Below are 26,834 nucleotides of genomic sequence, written 5' to 3'. Positions count from 1 at the left end.
TGAGTAAGCAAGGTAAAGGGTAAAGAGACATGTGGTGCTTTCCTGTATTTAAAATGGAAAGAATTACCATATTGTCCAAGTTTTGTGTTCTTAAATTGAGGCCCTCAGTCTACAGAGTTCACAAACCGGAAGCCTTCCATAAGCAGACAGTAAGGAAGTGTTCCTATTTTCAAAATCCCTCACCCTTCCCCTTTTCAAAAGACTTACAGCATGGTCCACTAATCAGAAAGGAGAAAATAGAAAGAGCCAGCAGAGGAGGATTGTGGAGTGAGGAAGCAAGGAGAGTGATAGACTGTGTGATGAGGTGAAAGCATTTTTTGTGTGATTTTGCACTGGAACCTGTTGTGCCTATCAGAAGTATAAGAGACTAATATCCATTAGGTAAGTAAAACTCCAATTCCCATTTTATTGTATAAGCAAGATTTGCTAGTTACGAGGTTGGAGGTGCTCCCCCAAGTCAGAAACACAGTCAAATTATACACAAAGAAAAGAAGACTTTTGTTGGGGGCACTGAGAATATTTGATCAAAATATGATTGTATTAAAACTTAACTTTTAATTGTTGTTTAACTTTTAATTGTTTTAGGAGTTGACCAGAAAGGTATTTATGGTAAGGACAAAATTACATAAATTACACACACACACAAACAGACAAACATTTATAACCCCAACACACTTGAATTGGACTATTTGAATGCAATAACCAGGTACTGTATAAGTTACTGTATCTATTGTGACATGCAGGTCCAAAATTTACTAGTCACAGAAATTGTCTATGGTACTCCCTCTGTTGAACTCTAGTGATTTTTCACAAAATCGATATACTGTCAAAGGGTTGTATTGTAATCAGGTAATTCATTATTTATAAGGAGAAGCAAGAAGCTGAGTACAAGATTATCCTCCACAAACTGCTTTCCCTCTATCTTATCCCAGAGGATAGAGAGATGAGTGTTGCGGGGAGAGACTCTAGCTCTAGAATGAAGGAAAATGATTCCTTCTACTGTTCTCTCTAAGCAGGAATTAAAAGTTAAGTTTTAATACAATCATATTGTGTGATGAGGTGCACATTTATACTCACTGCCGGTTGGGGTGCCATCCCCTCTCAGTGCTATCATTGATCAGCCATTATGTGTGCTCTGCTACAGCTGTCATTGCTGCTAAGAAGTGTAGAGCATCTTGAAGAGACTTTGCTGAACTGTGGGTGGACTTTGTATAATCCTCCTGCTGTTCACTGGATTTCTGAGTCTACCTGAATAAAGTTCATCCTGTTTTCATTATATCCTGCTCTGCTGTGTGATCCTTTGAACCCCGGGATACCCAAGTCACCCGGTATATTCATATTTTGCGGCAATGGTGGGATATCACACAGTTCCTGCAGAGATTACAAGGTAGTGAGTAGGAGCAATGCAGAATATCAGAATGGAGAGTCAGACAAAAATTGTGGTAAGCGATAAACATCCATTCATATGCTGCGGGTAACCTCCCACAACTTTTGATAGTCACCGACCATTGAAACATGTGGAAGGTACACGCATATAAAAGTGACTTTCAAGTCACTTCCATATGCATGCACCCTGGGACAGATATGGGTGGGCAGTTGACATCAGGTGATGTCAGCTGCCAGCCCCCCACACCCGCGTCACCGCCTCATTACCAGGAGAACACCCAGCTTTTTCATGGGAACGCCCATGGAACGCTGGGCATTGCCATATGGTAATGGGGCAGCCCAGCTCCCCCCGCCCTTCTCCACCCCCTGGCACGCCATGTAGGGTGTGTGCAACCGGTGAACCGAAAGTTCGCCGTGGGTGCATGCACCCTACATCTGCACATGTGCAGAAACATGCCTGTGCAGACACACAACATTGGTCCTCCGTGCGAATGCATGGAGGACTGATTGGATACGAATAACGCCTAAGTTACCAGGTATATTTCTTTAACCTTTTGATTTTATTTTGGATTTGCATATGCGTAATAGAGGTGTCCACAGTACTGGAGCATGATCGCCATGTTCCTGGAGATCTGTGCATGCATTAGAGACTCAATAGCCTACTGCAGCTCTGCAGAGGAGGGGGTCCAATCAGTGCCACATGGGCCCCTCCTCTCTTACAGCCCCTCTTGTTAGCATTACCTATGATTCGGAACCAGGCCCAATATCTTCTTGAAATTTTCTTTGCTGCAGCACATATAAGAATGTACCTAGGTCTCTAATATAGAGTATGACATACAGAATGCAAATGGCCCAGTTATATTTGTAATGTAGAAAATAATATACCAGGTGAATGTAAATGTGACATCTCCCTGGTGTTAGGTCTATTTTGCTGCTTGTTTTTCATGTAAAGTAAAACCTTTCTTTTCTTCTAAGTAAATGAATATACTACATAACATATAAAAACCTCTCCCGGTCCCATCTCTCACCAGACGGCTGATTACACCTCTACACTCCATGCCGCTGTCTGTGCTGAGCCTGCAGGGAGAGGACACAATCTCAGCCATGTGTCAGATATTCAGCAACATTCTAAGCACTTCTTTATTTATACTGTTCTGGTTGCTGGTCCTGTGTGTTCCCACCTGCACATCTGCGGCACCCACCCCAGCACCCGGCTGTCACCTTGCAACGAATAAATTTATTTTTGAATATGAATATTCCAAGGATGGAGATATAATCATTGGAGGAATATTCACTGTACATTCTAGGACAAGATTAATAGAGTTTACAAAACCTCTCTGTGCCCATTTGTGTGACAAGTAAGAGCTGTGTCTGTCTATAACTTTTGCTTTGCCATAAATCTCTTAGGAAGAGTCGGTGCTCTCAGTGCCCCAGTGAGTAAATGTACAGTAGGTGACAATGCCGGTGCCAGGATCCCAGGGTGGGTACAGTATAACGCTACTTACAGCAACCTAACCATTCTGGTGTTATAACATTAAATATGCTGCTTTCTGCTGTATGTGTAATACCTGTATGTAACAAATAACAATTAATAAGGTAGCATTATACCCCTGTCAGGATACTGGACGAGGCGTTGTCATGGAGACATACTCACTGTGGTCATAGAGGAAGTGTCCGCCTCCTGTATTGAACCCAAGATGAGTATGGCCCAGTCTTATTAGGCAGGAGCAGTATACGTGTGGGGACAGAATCAGGGAACGTCACAATATTGTGTATGTTATATGTGATATCCTGTGATATATTCTGTGTATGCAGGGGTAATTGTATAATATCAGACTTGTGATATTGTATTTCTCCTCTTATTATTTATGTAATACAGAAAGCACATGGTATTCCATGTAGTAAGTGGCTTTCCCAGATCATTGTATTATAACACACCTGTCTGAGTGAATATAACAGTATAATGTGTTTCCTACTGCAGACATCTATCATCCTTAGCTATTTAATACATTTTACATGGAGAAGAAAAGTTCCACAAGAGAAAACTAAATATTTTCTTTTATTATATTTACTTAATTATTCCATAAGTAATCCTGGGACTGATTCTGAGATGTCTGTAAATGTCTCGCCACGTTGGGGTGGCTTGGTATGTGCAGGCCCCTTACTGAACTTATGCATAATAGGTCCTGCATCCTTGCACGCAGTGCCTCCAAGTAACAGCTTTATTGACAGGATGCTGGCATTTGGGGGGTGGGGTGGACAAAGCTCAAATGTGGGCATATTACCTTTCCCCTGTTTTCTATTAGTGCTGAGGCCAGGGTCTGCGTTTTATTAGCAGTTATAGCTTTGGCAGCATTCATGGCTTAGTCCTCCTGTGGGTTAGATGGCGAATGTTCACACAAATTATCTGATGCTCTGAGTACAGACACAGCCGCAGGTCACACAAGTTATTTGATGCTCTGAGTACAGACACAGCCGCAGGTCACACAAGTTATCTGATGCTCTGAGTACAGACACAGCCTCAGGTCACACAAGTTATCTGATGCTCTGAGTACAGACACAGCCGCAGGTCACACAAGTTATCTGATGCTCTGTGCTCAGACACAGCCGCAGGTCACACAAGTTATCTGATGCTCTGTGCTCAGACACAGCCGCAGGTCACACATGTTATCCAATGCTCTGTGCTCAGACACAGCCGCAGGTCACACAAGTTATCTGATGCTTTGTGCTCAGACACAGCCGCAGGTCACACAAGTTATCCGATGCTCTGTGCTCAGATGCAGCCGCAGGTCACACATGTTATCCAATGCTCTGTGCTCAGACACAGCCGCAGGTCACACAAGTTATCTGATGCTCTGTGCTCAGACACAGCCACAGGTCACACATGTTATCCAATGCTCTGTGCTCAGACACAGCCGCAGGTCACACATGTTATCCGATACTCTGTGCTCAGACACAGCCGCAGGTCACACAAGTTATCTGATGCTCTGTGCTCAGACACAGCCGCAGGTCACACATGTTATCCAATGCTCTGTGCTCAGACACAGCCGCAGGTCGCACAAGTTATCCGATACTCTGTGCTCAGACACAGCCGTAGGTCACACAAGTTATCCGATACTCTGTGCTCAGACGCAGTTGCAGGTCACACATGTTATCCAATGCTCTGTTCTCAGACACAGCTGCAGGTCACACAAGTTATCCGATACTCTGTGCTCAGACACAGCCGCAGGTCACACAAGTTATCCGATACTCTGTGCTCAGACGCAGTTGCAGGTCACACATGTTATCCAATGCTCTGTTCTCAGACACAGCTGCAGTTCACACAAGTTATCCGATACTCTGTGCTCAGACACAGCCGCAGGTCGCACAAGTTATCCAATACTTTGTGCTCAGACACAGCCGCAGTTCACACAAGTTATACAATGTTTTGTGCTCAGACACAGGCACAGGTCAAACATGTTATCCAATGCTTTGTACTCAGACACAGCCGCAAATCACACAGGTTATCTGATGCTCTGAGTACAGACAAAGGCCCCAGGTCACACACTTTATCCTATGCTCTGTGCTCAGACACAGCTGCAGGTCACACAAGTTATCCAATGTTTTGTGCTCAGACAAAGCCACAGGTCTGATAAGTTACAGTATCTGATTCTCTGATTACAGACACAGCCACAGGTTACACAAGTTATCCTATGCTCTGTGCTCAGACAAAGCCACATGTCTAATAAGTTATCTGATGCTTTGATTACAAACACAGCCACAGGTCACATAAGTTATTTGATGCTATGAGTACAGACACAGCCGCAGGTCACACAAGTTATTCGATACTTTGTACTCAGACACAGCCGCAGGTCACAGAATTTATCTGATGCTTTGCGTTCAGACACAGCCAAATGTCACACAAGTTATTTGATGCTATGAGTACAGACACAGCCACAGGTCACACATGTTATCCAATACTTTGTGCTCAGACACAGCCACAGGTCACACACGTTATCAGATGCTTTGTGTTCAGACACAGCCAAATGTCACACAAGTTATTTGATGCTATGAGTACAGACACAGCCACAGGTCACACATGTTATCCAATACTTTGTGCTCAGACACAGCCACAGGTCACACACGTTATCAGATGCTTTGTGTTCATACACAGCCAAATGTCACACAAGTTATTTGATGCTATGAGTACAGACACAGCCACAGGTCACACATGTTATCAGATGCTTTGTGCTCAGACACAGCTGCAGGTCACACAAGTTATCCGTTGCACTGTGCTCAAACACAGCCACAGTTCAAACAGGCAGCCTGGAGGTGTCTATGTACTCAAGAAGCCTACTGCTGCTTTCACATTTCCTCTTAAGGTAAATGCATCCACATATGCTTTACTGTATGCATAGGCAACCACAGGGGAGGGTTATTTCCAGTTGCCCAAAACACCCCCCCCCCTTCCCCACTTGGTCAGCAGCAAAAACAGTAGCAATAGTATATATTATGACTACTATAGCTGCTTACTGAGGAACAGAGTGGAGCTGTTGCACATGCACAGTGGTAGCAACTTCTTCTATACAGTATGTTTACTGTGAGTGTGTAATCTAAGCACTCATTCAGTGCAGTGGACCATAGAGCAGCTGCCAGGGATAAAGGAAAGGTGCCATACCATGTGGTGGGAGCATGTGTGCATAGTCTTCTACTCTTCTATTATGTCTGTGTATTTATTTGTTATGGGATGTTTAACCTTTTTACCTTTAACTATATCTTATATGACCTATACTATAGACCACATTTAGTGTTGCCTTATAATATTGTATTCTATACACTTTCCATTGCATAAAAACACCAAAGTGTATATACATGTTTGGGGTTTCTAGTTTGTTCCTTTATTTTCTCTCCAAGACTCCCGCACTTGCTCCAACTTTTTACAGAGCAGAAAATAGGGGAATGCATTTGAAACCCTCCTCCCCCTTCCTGGGGGATGCAGTTATAATCCAGGTGGACAAGATGTCAGTTGCTGAAAACCCGACTGTCATCATGACATCTACACCTGAACTTCAACATGGCTGAGGCAGCCGGCATCCCAAACATAAGTAGAAGCACAGCCCCATTTTTTTAATTAAAATTTTTTATTTTCTATATAGTGAAGCATGCCCGGGTCTAATAGATCTGTTCATGCTTCAGACAATGTGGGAAGAGGGGGGCCCTAGACTGCACACCCTGTAATGAGAGGTGCTACCTTGCTGAGATTTTTAGCTATATGCAAGACAGAGGGGGGTTTGCCGGTGCACTATGCAATCATTACTGCTAACATGTGTTCCTTTTATAATTCATTTATGAGGATGTTAGCATACATTTGGCCAAATATATCTACCTGCCCACTGCGTTAGGGTCACCTCTTTAGAGCAGGTCCCTAGCACCATGGGGTTCATGCCTGGGGCACAGGGAACCCCCAAGCCAGTCCAGCAAAACCACCTCAGGTCATCACATAAATAAAATATAGCTGTGAAGTGTAATAGAGTGTAAAGTGTCATAGAATGTAGAATTTTTTTTTCTTTCTTCTTCCTTCCCCGCATTTGTTGATTTCCCTTTTTTGTTATGTCTTGTCTCTGTCTAATATTTTGTATATCAAATCAAAACTTTAATAAAGATTAAATTATAAAAAAAAGAAAAGGTTGCCTGACAGTTCCTTATATTGGCCCCTGATAATTTTGTACATGTTTAGCATGTTACCCCTTAAATGTCTCTTTTCTAATGTAGACAATCCCAATTTGTTCAATCTGTCTTCATACTTAAATACTCCAACCCCCCTTTATTAGCTTTGTTGCTCTTCTTTGGACTTTCTCCAGTTCTAAGATGTCATTTTTATAGTGCAGGGTCCAGAATTGTACTCTGTATTCTAGACGTGGTCTAACCAATGCTTTGTAGATTGCCAAAATTACATTTGAACAAAAAGCAAAAGAGGGAACCCGCGCTTCCTATTGGGGAACTACAACCCTAATAGTAAGTGCAGGTTCCCTCTTTTGCTCTTTGTTCATTGTATTTGTAGGGGGTGGTACTACCGGGTACCCTGCTGCATCCAAGTGGGAGCACAGAAATTTTATTCTTGTTAATGGTTTAGAATTACATTTGAGTCCCTATTCTCCATACCACTTCTTACACATGTTGCTACATGACACTGAGCACTATATCCCAGTTTTCTATCAATTTGAACTCCTAGAGTGACATTTAATGGGATGCGAAAATTGTGTTTTTTTGAGATGTTAGTAAAAAAAAAAAAAACAGCCGAATGCTCACATTTTACCGAAATCATCAACTTAATGGGATGCGCATTGTGCTAAAAATTTAACTTTTTGCAGCAAATTCGCACATTCTGAAATGGTGATTTTTTAACGCACTTCAATTCGCATCCACATGTTTTCCAATGAAAAAGTATACAATTTGCAAATGTAATGCGATGCGATTTTGGTAAAAACGTTTCCAAAAATTATCACAAAAACAGACCAGGTTCTGATAGGCAATTTTGACAGAAACATGAACAGACCAGTGTGATCTGTCCAAAAATGTGTAAAATAACAAAAACTAAAAAAAAGACAGGTGTGTGGTCCCCCCCCCCCCCCCCCCCCCCCCTCCTGAGCATAACTAGTCCCAGGTTCAAAGAGCCAATCCTGGTTTCCAAAAAATTACAGGGCAAACTGAATAGGGGTCCCCTGTATTTTATAAAACAAGCACCAGGCTCAAGGTCCGGTCCTGGTTCCCAAAATATGGGGGAATGAGTAGGGGTCCCCCATATTTCAAGAACCAGCAATGGGCCCAACCAGCCAGCGGGGTAATACCACAAGTTCATACATGTTCCACCAGCCAAAGAATTTACCCCCTGACTGGTCAGCGTGGGCAGGAATCCTGGGGAAGTGGGGACCCCAAAAGAAGGGGGCCCCCTCCAGAATATACCTGCCGAGACAGAAGTCTGAGCTGTCCCCGATGCCCCTTGGGTGGTGGTAATCGGGCTGATAAATGTGTGAAAATAGACATAAATATTGTGTATTGCTGTGGAACTATGAGTCTCAGCAAGCCTGCACCACATGAAAGGACTTGGAGAATCACAAGTCCCACCATGCAGGGCATTAGAGGGCCTGCTGGAACTTGTAGTTCTACACCAGTACAAATAGTGAAATAAACACACACACAATAAAAGTATAACTTCATTACACCCACAGTCCATCCATACAGATACTTACCTACCTTGACACATAGGTAAGTATCTGTCCCTCCGCTGATCCTATAGTAAGCCATATGGCTACCTGTGGAAGGAAACCATACTCAACATGGTCCTCTTGGGTCCATATAGGCATCCAGGGGACTTGGCAAAAGAAAAAAAAAAAAAAAACAACAGGATGCAATGCCAGAACACACCGGGGAGAAGCCAGAGAATGTGTGTTTAAATCCTGTGTCTCCTCCTCCCAAATAGCGCTATTGTCCGCTTAGTGACCTAATGACTTCTGATTGGTCACTAGGCACCCCTAAATACAGTTGTACACACTTTCTTTATAGTATTAAGGTGTGTATAACTATGCTAATAGACCCAGTTCGAGTCTGCAACAAACTATCTTATAATGTTTATTACTGTAATTTATGGAACATAACAACCCCCCTTATCCAACCTCCCTTCTCTCACTTTTCTGCTCCTCACTACTATTTCTAGCCCATAATTTATTTCTTTGTCCCCCTATATCTAGGTTAAAGGTGCTCGAGGAGCCTGAACCCCTCTTTCCTACACCACCCCTTTAGCCACACATTAAGCTCCATAAGTTTAATCTGTTTCCCTTGACTAGTGTGTGGCACAGGTAATATTTCTGATAACATTTCCCTGGATGTCCTTTCCTTTAATTTATGTCCTACAAGTCGCTACTTGCTCCTGAAGAAGCCGGACGCAAACATCCAGGGAAACGCGTTGAGTTGATCCAATTGCCTGGGTTATCCATCCTAATGTGACCTGTCCTTTCTCCCATCGACGTTAAGACTCCTATCTGAACTGGACATTTGCGTTATTGGGTTATCTGCATTATCCCTAATTCCAGCTGCAAGGAGGAAAACAAACACGCCAAATCGGGAGGCCTGAGCCCTTGCAAATATAGGGCAATCAAGGACATTGCTGTCACCCCCACTGGACATTATCCAGACGATACCCAAGGATGGTAACAAATGATATTTTTACCTATCATCTATAATACTCCAACAATTGGAAATCTCATTTCCACAACATCCCTGATATATTTTATCAATTGCTAATTTTTTTATGTATATTTCTTTTTATGTATTATGTGATAGATGTACATCACTTATGTTATTAATTAAATACTAATTGTTGAGAACCGTCTTGTCACATTATTGGAAGCAGCTAACACTGGCACATTTCTTGTTCCTTTAAATATATCTTTTGGGCTTGACTACCCTGTGCCAGCTGCTATTGATAGCGCACCACCCCATTCTCATTGTTTTCTTTTTTGTCTTCCTCCATCGTCTTTCAAGTATACAACCCCTATGATCCCTATGTATAATGTATATTAACACTGTGGGTTGTGTTGTTGTAATAATTATCAGGGTTGTTTTTGTCACAGCGTACACCGGAGAGAATATCAGCAGCTGCAGGCTTTTATATTGGCCATTGATGAGATTAACAGCAACCCCAAGATTCTTCCCAATGTCACTCTGGGATATCATGTATATGATTCCTGTGGAAGTACAAAGAAAGTTCTAGTGGATGTTCTACAGATAATGTCTGGGCCCAAGCTGATCGCTCCGAATTATGCATGCATGGAACATTATAAGGTGGCCGGCTTTATTGGAGATCTCCACTCAGTCACTACACTTCCCATGGCGCAAATGCTGAATTTGCTAGGATACACACAGGTACTGTCATTTTATATAGTTTTTTTCTTTAGCATATAGGATATACGATACACATTGATGGTATCCTCATTACATGTGATATTCCTCTGACATCCAATCTGCCAGAAGAACGTCACTAGATCACAATCATCTAGTACCGTAAGCTTAACTTACTGTTCTGGTGAGAAATTTCAGACTGTCTGACCATTTTCATGTTTCTGCATACTGTTTTCCAGGCCACAGCCATAACAGACACCCTATTTCCATCTGCATGCCATAAATACGCACATAGATCAGCCTATAATATATATATATATATATATATATATATGTATATATATATATATATATATATATATATATATATATATATATATATATATATATATATATATACAGATAGAGTGTTCTCCAATTGGAGATGTGGGGCACTCTCCAAGACAACTTAATTCAATTTGATGTTGTCAAAATCAATATACAAACGTCCAAAGATGCATAAAGGGTTTTAATCCGTAATTGTTATATCCAAAACATGCCCCGACGTTTCGGTCCAAATGACCTTTATCAAGGAGCCTACAATAATGAAACATATAGGTATAACATCTCATATGCATAAATTGACATAGAGTATTTACAAAAAAATGCAGAATAAACACACTTACTTTGTGTCTGGTACAAATGTAGCATAACAGTGCAAATGAGGCTCACAACCTCATCCTGGAATGGGACCGCCTGATCTAAGGGACTCACCATCGCCGGCTTTTATACCTAACTGCTTTAGGTCTGCGTCCCCCACGTTTGTCGCCGTATATATATATATATAGAAGAAAAATAAAATCAAGGGTATTTATTATTTGAATTGTATAAATATTGACAATGGACACACCTGGATGGGTGGGTAGTAGAATACTACTAATGATCTGATATGCTAAAGTAAGCTCTGATTGGCCGAACGAGTGCTACATATCCCTTAAATACCAACCACAAAGTTGACACACATATCCGTCTTAAAAAAATTCTCCGCACCCTGAGACGAAACGCGTCAACGTCACAGGTCAAGTCTGCAAACCTACGTGATTCTCCTCCCTACTGCTCTCCATACGGGCTGGTCTGCTGCAGTCAATTACACCTGATCCACCGTCATCTGGCAGCAGCCGCTGGACACAAGTCAGCGGTCGAGATCCAACTCCCGCTGCACAGCGCACAACCAAGCCGTTCACTTACCGGACGCTACACCCTCCACTTCTGCCAACGGACCACGGGTAGAGCTTCGCTCCCCGCCCCACCATCATTCTACAACCGGGTAGAGCCTGCATTCGCTCCCCGTCCGACCATCATTCTACAACCGGGTAGAGCCTGCATTCATCAGAAGCTCCCTGTAATCATCCCAACATCCCATTAACGGAGGGTGAGATATTCAAACAAATTCCTGCACTCAGTGCCCATTCACGGCACCTTAGTGATATACTAACCCTGCATTGAGCTAATTGACAGTGTTGTTGGCTATCTGCCTTAATCCATCTCATCCTTCATTTCATCCTGTTTCATTATTTCATCATCCTAATGACTGTTACTAACCACTAATTATACATATACTCCGGAGCTCCCACAATAAGTTTGCAAACGTGACCCCTTTATGGCCATTTAAGCACTACAAATTTCATATTGCTTGTTGCCTACATATTTTAATTATTGTCATTTATGTATGTTTTTGTGTACCCTTGATTTTATTTTTCTTCTATATATAAAATTTTAATAATTATCTAACAGTGTGTCCGGTGTTATTCTGTCCAGTGGTATATTAATCTAAATTTATCCACTAGCAGCGCAAAGTGGTATAAAAGAACTCCATACTCCATTTTGTACCTTTATGAGTCTTAGCCAACTCATATAAACCATCTGATGATTGGCTGGACATTTATCTCTACTTATCACCTTTGCGTTTATTGCTTGTTAAGGCTTAATACATCTGCCCCAATGACCCCTAATTGGCACTAATGTTTTTTTTTTCTCCAACACAGCACGGGATCGAGCACGACAGGCCCGGGAGGAGGCAGAGGCGGGCCAGGCCCAGGAGGAGGTGACAGAGGAGATGGCCGAGGAGGTGGTGCTGGAGGAAGGGGAGGCGGAGGAAGTGGAGGCGGAGGAGGTGCCGGAGGAAGGGGAGGAAGTGGAGGAGGAGGTGGTGGCAGTGGAGGAGGAGGTGGTGGCAGTGGAGGAGGAGGTGGTGGCAGCTGAGGAGGCCAGGGAAGAAGAGGAGGAGGTGGAGCTGGAGGAGGATGAGGAGGCCTGTCAGGTGGTGCAGGCGCCCGAAAGTGGTATGTATACATAAAGAATCATTATTCCTTTTCTCATCTACTATTTGCTATGTAGCACTGGTGATTCAATTGTGTTTTAAAATACTATAAAGTCATAAAACAAACTGGGTACCAACAGACACACTTAGGGGTTAGATAGGGTGTCCAAACCATCCCTTTCATCCTGGACACATGTTAATTACACAGGTTGTGGGGATGGCTTTCAGGTCGATTTTAACTGCCACTGAACCTGTGTAGTTAATCAGTATCCTGGAAGAAAGGGATGACGTGCTCATCTAAGGGTTACATGTCCCTGCTGCAAGCGTACAATCTGTAGCCTCATATAGTTGAATTGAGTTTACAGTTGATTGATATTTCTAAACTCGATTATGTATGGCATAAATGGAGTATGGACAGGCGTGGCTTAGAATGGAGTCACAAGTGGTCAGTGCCCCTGGGCCCTCCTCTAGCTAACCACCCCCTGTGGTTTGCATGTATTTTTGTGAACATAATTTTTGGTTGATTTTGTCTTAATAATGATTTTGGGCATGGGAGTGGGTTAGTGCTGCAGCTTCACCTACCTGGCATTATGACAATGATTTATGGAGCAGACCATCAGCAGCCAAGCCATGCATGATTGCACAAATGTACTGTGCATTCCTGAGAGTTGACTAAGTCCCATGCCACGTTGCATCAGAGAACAGAGACTGAGCGGTTTTTGATGAGTTGTTATTAATGGAGCTCATGACATGCTTCTCATAGCTTAGTCATGGGTGGGTTTGGATTCAGAAGGAGCACTATGACTGTGAGGTGTTCTACAGAGTAAAGGGTAGAGGGAAAAAAACAGGCTTTCCATCTAGTATGTATGCATGTATGTATCGAGGTATGTGTCATATATATAGTTATATATGTCTCTATATACATATATATATATATATATATATATATATATATATATATATATATATATATACACACACATGTCACCTTGCATTTCTTAGATTTATGTATGACTATGTTAAATGTATTCATGATTATCATTACTAATTTTACACCCTTTAACATACATATATATATATATATATATATATATATATATATATATATATATATATATATATATATATATATATATATATACACACACATGTCACCTTGCATTTCTTAGATTTATGTATGACTATGTTAAATGTATTCATGATTATCATTACTAATTTTACACCCTTTAACATACCCACAGATGAGCCTACCCAAGCAGATGAGGGTGTCTGTGGGGCCCTCTTGCGATTAAGGAACCACCTACACCTCGTCCTTGCAGACCTGCAGGACCTAACAGATCTCCTGCTGTAAAGGTTTTTTTTTTTTTTAGTTTTAAAAATTTTATGTAAATAATAAATAGTTGTTCACAGTTAGAAGTTGTCTGTGTGTTTTTTAACATTAAACAGTATATGTGTAAATTGTTTTGAATATTTTTAAGTAGAAAAAGGTACATACTGTATATAGATGTATGTTATTGTAGTGTGTAGATCCTTGCAATACACAAATGTACTATAATTGTCGAGCAATTAACATTATCCAAACAAAAAAATACACACACTGTGTTTATACCTGTTGTTAAGCACTTCACATGATGTAAGGGTTAATGTCTGCAATGAATGTAGTAGTAATGTGTTTAAGTATGTATTAGGATTTAATTGATTCCAATAGCAAACAAACACTTTTTAATGAGGTTACCTAATTGCATAAGTGGGTCATGTGATCGATTTCGGAGTTCAGATAAGAGTGGTGATTTTTGCGAAAATACATCGCATCAGTGCGTACGGCCAGGGTCCCGTCCATTCTGACGCGGTAAGACCGTGCATACACTGTAAGACCTTGCAGAATATGTGTGTGTCCACCGCACACGCAAGGTTTGGATGTCGTCCGTAAACATGCCCTGTTCTTCTAGTGTGAGTCCGTCCGTATGCGGCGGAATAACCTCCCAAGCTTTAATTTGCCTTTATTGATGATCTGGGGAAAAGATTGACGATCTGGGAAACCGTTGACGAACAACTCAACACCTGATTTCATTGCTGTAATTGAGTATGAATGACACAGTCTAACATTATGGTGAAGGCTTTAAACAATTAGGAATAATTGAGGATATACATAGACCACACATAACACACATACACGTACACATTGTACATGCACACACACACAGTACACCACATATGCACACATAGCACACAACACACACACATATATATATGTAGTGCACCTCACACACATTGGACAGATACACACAACAAAACACACACATAACAAACCACATGCAGTGCCACACAAACCCAGTTGATGAGAAAGTTTTACTACAGTTTCACCGTAGGGGGATTTCCAATTAGGGTTCAGGTGGTCTTTTAGGGACCCCATTACAATCCAATTTTCTCTTCTCCTGGAGCCTATGGTCTCCCTAAGTGATTGATTATCATTAAGGGAGACCGTAAGCTCAAGGAGAAGAGACCTACAGGATTGTAAAGGGTCCCTAAAAGATCACCTGGACCCCAATTGGGAATCCCACTGTGACTGTGACACTGTAGTGAAAATCCCATAAATTGAGGACCCCCTGTAGGTGTACTAAACACCAATTATGCCCACAATATTCATAACCCCACCTATAGATTTGTTTCGCAACCCACCCCATCCACACAATTATCAGTTTGAATCAGAATTTATTTTTTAATCCTACTTTCATTTCTTGATTGTACTTCTATGTACACTTATATTTTTTTCACAATTTATTGAGTATTGTACACTTTAACATGGCAGGGGGGAGGATGGTTAGAGGGTTGGAGGAGATTTTAAACTAGGCGACGGGGGGGGGGGGGGGCAGCAAGACATTATGGGACCATCAGGGAGAGAAGCCGGACTGGGATCAGGAATCATATGGGGGAAGGAGATGGGGGGGGGACGGAGACATAGACAAAGTCCTGGGACATAACAAGGGTATAATCGGGGGTAACTCTCAGGGTGCATCAGGAATGTCATGTAATAAAATGTTATGTTGTAACAGTCACGTTACCCCATTACAGTTCTTAGGTACAGATGATCTTAGTATACGGGAAGGAGGGAATGACAGAGGAAGAATTCCCAGAACTATAAAGAGGGCAGGCAGTGTGCATGGTGGGGAGGCCTGTAGAGAGTCTATTGAAGGGGAGAGGGGAAAGAGGAAGCTAGTAAAGAATTCAAATGGGTCCTGGGGTGAAACTAATCACAATATTAGAGCCATATCTAAAAATAAACATAAATTAAAATGCTTACTGGCTAATGCAAGAAGCTTAGTGAGTAAAATCGGGGAGCTAGAAACGGTGATTAGTAGGGACGACTACGACATCATTGGTATTACAGAAACATGGTGTAATGAGTCGCATGACTGGGCATTAAACATGGAGGGATATACACTCTACAGGAAAGACAGGGAAAATAGAAGAGGCGGGGTGTGTGCCTATATGTAAATAATAACTTAACATCATGTGAGAAAAATATGAGCACAGACCTGGAAGACGACAACTCGGAGACAGTGTGGGCAGAGATAACTGACAATAATAAAAAAACAAAAAACAAATTTATAATAGGGGTATGCTATAGACCACCAAATATAAACGAAAGGGAAGAGTCTCTTCTTTTAAACCAAATCAAACAAGCATCAAATCAGGGTCAGATATTAATTATGGGGGATTTTAATTTACCCGACATTGATTGGGAAAACGAAACAGGTAAATCAGCAAGAAGCAATGGGTTCTTAAGCTTACTTAAAGACCAGTTTATTACACAAACGGTAGAAACTCCAACTCGTGATGAGGCACTCTTGGACCTAGTATTAACAAATAACACAGACTTAGTTTCAAACACAAAAGTAATTGAACAATTAGGGAACAGTGATCACAATATGGTTTCACTGGAAATCAACTTCAGTAAATTACATCAAAAAGGATCTGCAAAAATACTAAACTTCAGAAAAGCAAACTTTGAATTATTCAGGGAAGCCCTAACAGGAATTGGGTGGGAAATGGTTATGGAGGGAAAAAATGCAGAGGAAATGTGGGATACTCTAAAAAATATGCTTGATTCACTAACTATTGAATACATTCCTAAAGTAACTAAAGGTAAATTCAACAAAAAAAGCCACCATGGTTGGACAAAGAAGTAAGGTCAGCTATCAACAATAAAACCAGAGCCTTTAAATTCTATAAAAATAACTTGAATGAGGAGGCGTTCGCAAAATACAAAGAATCAAATAAAACTTGTAAAGGGGTAATCAAAGCAGCTAAAATATTATATGAAGAGTGCATAGCCACTGAAAGCAAAACCAACCCAAAGAAGTTTTTTAAATACATAAATAGTGAACGTTTAATTAAGGAAAACATAGGCCCACTAACTGATACTAGTGGAAAAAGTGTTACTGATCAACCAGCCTATCTTACATTCAGTCCCCCGATTGGCCTGGCTATCCAATAAATATTCAAACCAGCAGCAGACGATCACACACACCCCCCTGTGACCAAGCGCAGACGCGAAACATACGTCAGGGATTGCCGGACAACGTGGTGCACCCACGTGACTGACCGGCCGGGCAGGAACTCAGACAGGAGGCAGTGAACGGGAGACACATCTGCGGACCCTGCATCAGCACTCGCACAGAGACTGAGCGGGTCCTGAGGTAACCACTGGCTGAAGTCCAGTGGATTCTCTTACTATTGTAGTCTGTATTACCGTGCACTGAGTACTCATACATATATGCACGTATCTATATATATGTTGAATTGTGTCACCACACTGCCCCCTGGCGAGTTTTCACGCTATTACAGCAATCTAAAAACCTGTTACCAACTATAATACCTGCCTTAAGGTGAGATCACAGGCTCTCAAAAATGATCCAATGATTTGAATCCCACTATATTTATACCAGGACCATGGTGAAATTAGAGGCTTAATGAGGATCACCCATTACAAAAGAGAAACCTGTCTCTCCCTTTCTTTCCTTAAAGTGGCAAACACTGCCCCTCATTTATAAAATATTTTTGCAGCGCTATATATGTGTCACTGTAGTACATTTGTAAAGGAACACTTATCTTAAAGTTTAATTATTAAAATAATTTATTTTACATAGTATCATAAACACTCACAGAAACTGTAATATAAGGGTGCCCCCACCCCGAGTTTTCTTTTTCTCCTCCTCTCTTGGCAAATAAAACATATTGCTTTTCTAACTCTGGGGTGCACCACTGACTGTCCTACAACCAGGCACCAATTGGTCCAAGTACCAACAGTGCGTTAGGACTCATATACCTTGACAACCAAGGTCCTAGTCAGTCCTTACAGTTTCTACTCATTACCTATCCTACACACACACCAGTGTGGTTATACTCCAACCTCCCAATTTCCCCTGTCCCTTATTGCAAACCAATGTATTAAGAGGGGAATGGAAACTAGGGACTCAAGGGTAATTATGCCACTATATAAAGCATTGGTGAGACCTCACCTAGAGTACGGAGTACAGTTCTGGGCCCCACACTATAAAAAGGACATCATAGAATTAGAAAAAGTCCAAAGGCGAGCAACAAAGCTTATTAGGGGAATGGAGAATTTAAGCTACGGGGAGAGATTAAGCAATTTGGGACTATTTACATTAGAAAAGAGACGTTTAAGGGGGGACATGCTCAACATGTACGAGTATATCAAGGGCCAATATAAGGAACTGTCACACACCCTCTTTTCTACTAGAAAGGAATCTAGGACGCGAGGGCATTAGTATAGATTAGAAGAAAAAAGATTTCATTCAGCTAGTAGAAAGAATTTCTTTACGGTCAGAACAGTCAAACTCTGGAACTCTCTTCCCAGAGAGGTGGTAACGGCTGGCTCATTAAATGCGTTCAAGGCAAAGTTGGACAAACATTTACTGGAGAAAAACATCCATGGGTACAAATAAGAAATATAAATTGTCTGTAAAATACCAGAACCTACCAAATCAGCAATGGATATCTATACCAGGTTGAACTAGATGGACGCAAGTCTTTTTTCAGCCTTACCTACTATGTAACTATGTACCTATGTAAATCTTTATCTCAGTCTTATTCTTCAAGCTCTTGCACTTTAAACCTTATAAATGCACCCATTTATGATTGAGATGGCTGGATCGGTGGATTGGCCTGGCGGGTGTAGGGAAGAATTTGGCCCATTGCACCCATTCCCAGTGGTGCATTGTAGTGGTGCGGGTAGCGTCCGTCGCGTCATGACGTCATGTGGCCAGGCCCGTGGACCTGCTCCCAATTTAATTAATTATGATGTGGTAGGTAACGCCCACCCCAGTCTCCACGCACTCAGCTCCTGTAATTACACACCCTACAAACTGTACCATTGAAAGTATGGAAATGGAGGTGTGGCCACATCCCTTTCTGATTTTGTACCGAATTCTGACCCTCAGATGTTGGAGGGTATGTCATAGGTGCTAAATCTCAGGAGTGGATGTGGAATTCATCAACACATACACAAGTTATCAACTCAGGAGCGTTGTGTTTCAAACAACAACACCACACCTGATTTCATTGCTGTCATTGAGTATCAATGCAAACACATTCTAACATTATGGTGGAATATTTAACAAATTACAATCTTAGGTCTTTGGCACAGCATACTGTAAGATGACATTTTTCAGCAATTTTGGAAATAAAAAATACCCCAAGGTTTTCCTGGGCAACGCCGGGCGGGTCAGCTAGTGTAAAATATAATTGTTAATAAACGCCCAATTCCACACCAAATCAGCAATAGGAGAGTCCATGGATCAACCTGGTTAACTATAAAACCTAAAGGCTGTTATAAATGTGGAAGCACAAGATGTTTAACCTGTCCTCATATAAGAACCACAAAGAATCTGTTGATCCCCACTTCAGGCAAAACACATGATTTAGCCACCTTTGTAAACTGCAACACCACATATGTAATATATGTTCTATCCTGTGATTGTGGGAAACTTTTTGTTGGCCGAACCACTAGAAAACTGCGAGTACGATTCTTAGAGCATAGACGCAACATAATTAATAAAAATATGAAACATAGCGTCTCCAAACATTTTTTTGAAAATCACCAAAGCAATCCAGAATGGTTGAAGGTTTTGGGGATAGAACATGTAGCATCAACCACCAGGGGGGGTGATCGCTTTAGAAGATTATGTAGGCAGGAAGTCTATTGGATACATCAGTTGGGCTCATTGTATCCGGACGGACTAAATGAGGCCTTGGAATTTAATAATGTAATTTGAAGTCACCAAACCATCCCTTCCTATTCTTCCCCCCTCCCCCTCCCTTCTCCCCCCCCCCTAATATCCGTGTATGTAAATTTAAAGTAACATTATTGTATACAAATTACTATATTCCAAGACTATTTGGGGATATTCATATTTATAGCATGTATAAATTTATTGCTATCAAGACCCTGAAGAAGTAAAATCTAACCCCTTGGGTGTAATGGTTTTGAAATGTAGACATTTTATTTTATTTTATAATATTTATCTAATATCAGCACCAATGTTTTGGGGTTAAAATATGGGGTCTTAAGATAAAACTATTGTACCCGACAAGAAACGCGATCTTCTACTTTTTTGTAAATAGCTTATCTAGTTATAAAATTATGTGAATGGATATGCCTATAATGTTTCAGGATTCCTTATGGGGATCTCTATTCCCCTTCTGATTATTAGCTTATGCTGAATACTAGACCATTAAAAATGGGAGTTATTTGTATATTGGTATCCTAGCAACCATACAAACCTGGAAGCCAATCACAATCTACAACATAGGCTCACGTGACCGGGAGGACGCAGTGACATTATCCTGCGTGCCCGAGTCATACGAACAAATCCGGAAGCATGAATATAGCTGCATGCGCCGGAGAAGAAACCACGTGAGCGGGATAAACCAGCGTGATTCTGATCACGTGATCGGACCTCCGCAAACCTGAGCTCCAAGCCTCACCTTCAGCCGCAATGACCCGGAAGCACTATTATAGCAATGTGCAGTAAGGGTCGAGGCACGTAATTGGGTTTAATAAACCAATCAGGTGGACGGAGATTCCGACCACGTGACTGAATCCCGGCAGCTTGAGTTTCAAGCCTCGTTCTCATTCCCCACTCTGTATGGCTGAGACTCGATCAAGCCTCTTTCTGGTGGAGTCACATGACAAGACTCCACCAATGACTAAGTTACAGGAAGTATCTCTGAAAAGTTCTTCTATGCATTTGGTGTAAAATAAAGCAAAATAAAATGATTTTTTTGTACATTTATATCTGTATTCACATTAGTTTACATATGCCTCCTCCTCATACATGCATATAACTGTTTTGTGAAGTTTAAAATGTTTGGATTGACTAAGCAGTGCTCAGGTGCAATGAATTGACCTCATCCACAGAGGTATAAATATCAGGCCAGAGGCCAGTCTCTCACTACCCATGCTACCTTTGAGAAAGCTTTTATAAGCGAAACGCGTTAGTTGGACCTACAATTCCCAGCAGGAGTGGACTCTCAGCCGTGATCACACCACAGTAACCCCAATCTGCCCGAACCAGCCTGGAAAGGACCAGATAGAACAGCTTCTACCAACCGATACCACTTGGTACTTACCATTAATTGGATTTACAAACAAGGGACTTTGGACACAAAAGGGAAATTTCTCATTCCATCAGGATCCAGTGCCCCCTTCATCCATCAAAGTGGACGGTAACTATACCCATCTGTTATACTATAAGCCACAGAGGTGGTCCAATCAATATACCAGGCAATATAGGAACGGACAGTAAGGACTTAAGGACTGAGCCACTATCTATTACCCCCTGCATGCACCTTTTCTTTTTAATAGAATTACTATGTGTAGCCAATAGGCTTATTAAGTTGTGTATTTTGTGTAGCCAAAAGGCTTATTAAATTGTCATTTTTTATGCTATTTTTATACATAAAAATCTGCTAAAGTCAATCCATTAGTCAGAATATTCTTTAATAACTACAGAGCGCTGCATATTCTATTTTTTCTTCCATAGGAGAGTCCATTCCTAGTAAGCCCAGGTTTATCTAGAGGAAAACATAGTTACCGCTCCATATATGTTAGTTGTTGAAATGTCCTGGTATCCATGTGGCTGGCCCAAGATGGCACAAATAACCGCAATCCACTGGAGCTGATCTAGGACAGTTAGAAGGATAACCTTATTGTAGAAGGCATATATACCCAGCCATGCCTCAACAGCACTATACCTTATATAAAGCTGCTGTAGCAGCGAAACACGTCAGGAGTGCTGTTGCCCTTTCTGCCACCTCCACCACTTTAGATTGTAGTCTGGACCAGCCCAGTACATTTCAACAACTAACATATATGGAGCGGTAACTATGTTTTCCTCTAGATAAACCTGGGCTTACTAGGAATGGACTCTCCTATTGCTGCTTTAGTGTGGAATCGGGCATTTATTATCAATTTTATTTTATACATGACAATTATGTTAATTGTGTTTATGTGTTATGATGCTTGTTTTTTATTCAAGTAAAACTTTTGCAAAGATCATCCATTTCTCTTTTAAAATTATTTTTAGCACTGCTACCGCCTTTGTTTTTCTGTTTTCATACCTATACAGGAGTAACTAACCTGTTACATAGCAGCTGCTGGGAAGCCACACCTACCAAGTGACCCCTAGACCCCTCCTCTTTCCGGGGCGGGCTCGCCGTTTATCTTGGTATTGCACTGGGAGGTGAATATTTTGCCCAGGGGGAGATTCTGGTAGATCACCGGTACGTATGTGTACAAAATGTAGATCCTGGGTTACAAAAGTCAGGCCACCCCTGCTGTACTGAGACTGCTCTCCATAACCCAATGTGTATACTTTGCTGTCAATGCTGGCCATAAGCCATAAGTTCATAATGTACTGTGACTGCTGGCCATAACCCAACTGCATACTTTACTGTGATTGCTGACCATAACCCTACTATGCATACTGGGGGGTATTCTGATTCACTCACAAAGGCACAATCACTCTATAATGGTCAAAACCATATTCACTACAGGTGGGGCTGATGTAACATGCGTAGAGAGAGTTAGATTTGGGTGTTTTATTGTTTCTGTGCAGGGTAAATACTGGCTGCTTTATTTTTACACTGCAATATAGTTATCAGTTTGAAGTACACCTCCCACCCAAATCTAATTCTCTCTGCACGTTACATCTGCCCCACCTGCAGTGCATATGGTTTTGTCCATTGGAGAGTGATTGTGCCTTTCTGAGTGAATCAGGATAACCCCCACTGTACTGTGACTGTTCTCCATAACCCTACTGTGCATACTGTACTCTGACTGCTGGCCAAAACCCCCACTTTGCATACTGTGCTGTCCCTGATAGCCATAACCCCACTGTGTATACTGTACTGTGACTGCTGGCCATAACCCCACTGTGTATACTGTACTGTGACTGCTGGCCATAACCCCACTGTGCATACTGTACTGTGACTGCTGGCCATAACCCCACTGTGCATACTGTACTGTGACTGCTGGCCATAACCCCACTGTGCATACTGTACTGTGACTGCTGGCCATAACCCCACTGTGCATACTGTACTGTGACTGCTGGCCATAACCCCACTGTGTATACTGTACTGTGACTGCTGGTCATATCATAACCCCACTGTGTATACTGTACTGTGACTGCTGGCCATAACCTCTTTGTGTATACTATACTGTGACTGCTGGCCATAACCCCACTGTGTATACTTTACTATGACTGCTGGCTATTACCCCACTGTGTATACTGTACTGTGACTGCTGGCCATAACACCACTTTGCATACTGTACTGTGACTGCTGGCCATAACCCTACTGTGTATACTGTACTGTGACTGCAGGTCATATCATAACCTCACTGTGTATACTGTACTGTGACTGCTGGCCATAACCTTTTTGTGTATACTTTACTGTGACTGCTGGCCATAACCCCACTGTGTATACTGTACTGTGACTGCTGGCCATAACCCCACTGTGCATACTGTACTGTGACTGCTGGCCATAACCTTTTTGTGTATACTTTACTGTGACTGCTGGCCATAACCCCACTGTGTATACTGTACTGTGACTGCTGGCCATAACACCACTGTGTATACTTTACTATGACTGCTGGCTATTACCCCACTTTGCATACTGTACTGTGACTGCTGGCCATAACCCCACTGTGTATACTGTACTGTGACTGCTGGTCATATCATAACCCTACTGTGTATACTGTACTGTGACTGCTGGTTATATCATAACCCCACTGTGTATACTGTACTGTGACTGCTGGCCATAACCCCACTGTGTATACTTTACTATGACTGCTGGCTATTACCCCACTGTGTATACTGTACTGTGACTACTGGCCATAACCCCACTGTGTATACTTTACTATGACTGCTGGCTATTACCCCACTGTGTATACTGTACTGTGACAGCTGGCCATAACACCACTTTGCATACTGTACTGTGACTGCTGGCCAAAACCCTACTGTGTATACTGTACTGTGACTGCTGGTCATATCATAACCTCACTGTGTATACTGTACTGTGACTGCTGTTTATAACCCCACTGTGTATACTGTAATGTGACTGCTGACCATAACCCCACAGTATATACTGTACTGTGACTGCTGGTAAAAATCCCACTGTGCATACTGTAATGTGACTGCTGGCCATAACCCCAGTGTGTATACTGTACTGTGACTGCTGGTCATAATCCCACTGTGTATACTGTACTGTGACTGCTGTGCCCTTCTGTGCACACGGTACTGTGACTGCTGGCCATAACCCCACTGTTTACACCAGGGCCGGTGCTAGGGTGTTTAGCGCCCTCCTGCGAACTATAAATTTGCGCCCTCACTCTCATAACTTCAGCGCATGTAACAAAACTAAAAGGCTTACTCTCACAAGAAGCATTGTCACACAAAGGTACCCACGTTTCATATTACACTGCAGAGTGGCACAATCTTAATCACAATACACCACATAGTAGTCTACCTTTTTCAAATACGGACTGCTTTATATTTACACTGACATATAGATCTCACTTTGAAGTAAAATCCCACCCAAATCTAACTCTCTCTGCACAAGTAACATCTGCCCCACCTGCAGTGCACATAGTTTTGTCCATCTAAGAAGGAATTTGCCAGAAGGAGTGAACCAGAATAAGGCCCTAAATCCCTATCACCCAATACCCTGAACTACATCACTACACTACATCCCCCAATCCTCTGCACGACATCACTACACTACCCTCTACACCAGGCATGTCCAACCTGTGGCCCTCCAGCTGTTGTGAAACTACACATCCCAAAATGCCTTGCCACAGTTTTGATATTAGGGCATGCAAAAACTATGGCAAGGCATGCTGGGATGTGTAGTTTCACAACAGCTGGAGGGCCGCAGGTTGGACATGCCTGCTCTAAACTATATCAATCGCTACATTCCCTATTTATGCTGCACTACATCACTATACTACATCTCCTTAAATGCTACAATACACAACATTAACATTACAGCTTATGCAGGAAAGGGATCTTTTCAGATTCCTTTTCCCTGCTCTTCACTGCCTCCAGCTCAGTGGACAAAGTCTGCAACACGTTGAGCCCTGCTCCTGCCCATTACCCACACCTCCTATCCCCCTGGAGCACAGATTTTGTCTGCTGAACAGATACTGTATTGTAAATATAACTCACCAAGTACAGAGACGCAGTCAGTGCAGACACATAGGGCCCATTCGGCCAAGTCCGAATTCGCATTGGCCCGGCTGTGAACGGCCTAGGCAAATATTTCTATTAGCAAGCTGCTCGCAGCGTGATAGGGAGTGGGTATTTGAGGGTGTATCCCAGACATTTCATGTACATGCAAGGAAATATGGTGGGCGTGCCCAACAAAATGCTGGGAGTGTCCAGGAAAATTCAGGAGAGTCTATGCCTGCTAGCGGTGGGCGAAGGACGTTGGTGCCCGGCCAGAAGTGACTATTTTGCTCACAGACGCTGAGTAAGCCCTAGGCTACATGGCGGCTGGGATAACCAGGGACCAGAGGAAAAAATCATCCGAAGGAGAGTGAAAAATCAAATGATTTTTCCTCTAGACGGCCACATGCGAATGGATGTGTACCTGTACACATCCATTCACAGACCCTGCAAACAGATTCGTAAGGTGGGCTTTCATGGGGCAGTAGTTACCTGCTCACTTGGCGCCAAATACTCGAAGTCCAGTCCCATAATTTGTCCACTGGCCACGTCCAAAGCATTATTCTGCCTGGTGGGGGTTCCACAGAGTGCTTTGGGGTAGGGGCACCACCTCTGGGTGCCTTAAGAGGGGAAGGATTGGGGCTGTTAGAGGGGAAGACAGGGATAGGTCTAGTCCTTGGAATGGGAGGAGTCAAGCACATTAGGTGGGAAGGTGAGCTGCATTGTGGCAGAGTGAATGAAGACTGCAGGCTATTGTGCATGACCACTCACAAAGCATTGTGCATAGTTATACAGCACAGGGCTTATACTGTACACACGGCATAGGGAGCACTCATTAGCACAGTACAGTACAGTGTATGGAGGCAGAGCATTGGTAGCACAGCAAAGTGATCATTACCATTAGTCAGCAGCCCAGGATGTCACTGACTTGTGTTAGCTGCATGGTACTGGCCGCAAGTGCATCATGTACCTGAAGTCTAGGTGCAGGGTGTCCAGCTTGGAGTCGGGGAACACCCAGGGCAAGCTGGAATGCCTAGCTCAGCATCCGCATTCAGGCTCTCCCGGGCACCCTGTCCTCCTTCCTCTGGGGCTGCTTGCTGTGCTTGCTCTCCTTGGAGGAGCAGGGCACCTGCTTTCTGTCACCGCTGCTGGCTGTGGCTGCCCCATTTCCTCCTGCAGCCCACCGCAGCCAGAGCCAGCCCTAGCCAATTTGATGCCCTAGGCAAAATTTTGGCTGGTGCCCCCTAGCACTCCCACTAGTTCCACCTCTGACCCAGCATCCATCACCTAGCAGCACAGATCCCAGCAGCAGCCAGCAACACTCACCATCCACTGGCGTATCTATATATAATACCTGTAGGTGCAAGGTGTGCAGTGCACATGGGCCCCTGGGTCGAGGGGGCCCCACACACACTGTACACCCTGCACCTATTTAATTCTACTTACCTCTCCCTTGGTCCAGCATCACAGCTGTAAAGATCACTGGGAATACTGTATGTCCGCTGTGGGCGATTTCAGGTGTT

General features: G+C 42.6%; 1 long non-coding RNA gene across 1 annotated transcript; it reads right to left on the bottom strand.

Moving 5' to 3' along the window:
* Positions 1 to 670: 670 nt before the first annotated feature.
* On the bottom strand, positions 671 to 26,834 carry LOC146025611 (uncharacterized). Its single transcript, XR_014454249.1, has 3 exons — positions 26,758 to 26,834; positions 2,415 to 2,463; positions 671 to 1,371 (listed from the first exon to the last, which is right to left on the bottom strand). It is a non-coding gene; the product is annotated as an uncharacterized LOC146025611 (long non-coding RNA).

Source organism: Crinia signifera, chromosome 1 (genome assembly GCF_055691185.1).
Source record: "Crinia signifera chromosome 1, ASM5569118v1, whole genome shotgun sequence".
Lineage (NCBI taxonomy): Eukaryota > Metazoa > Chordata > Amphibia > Anura > Myobatrachidae > Crinia > Crinia signifera.
Note: the sequence above shows the minus strand (reverse complement) of the source record. Positions and strands in the feature narration are given on the sequence as shown.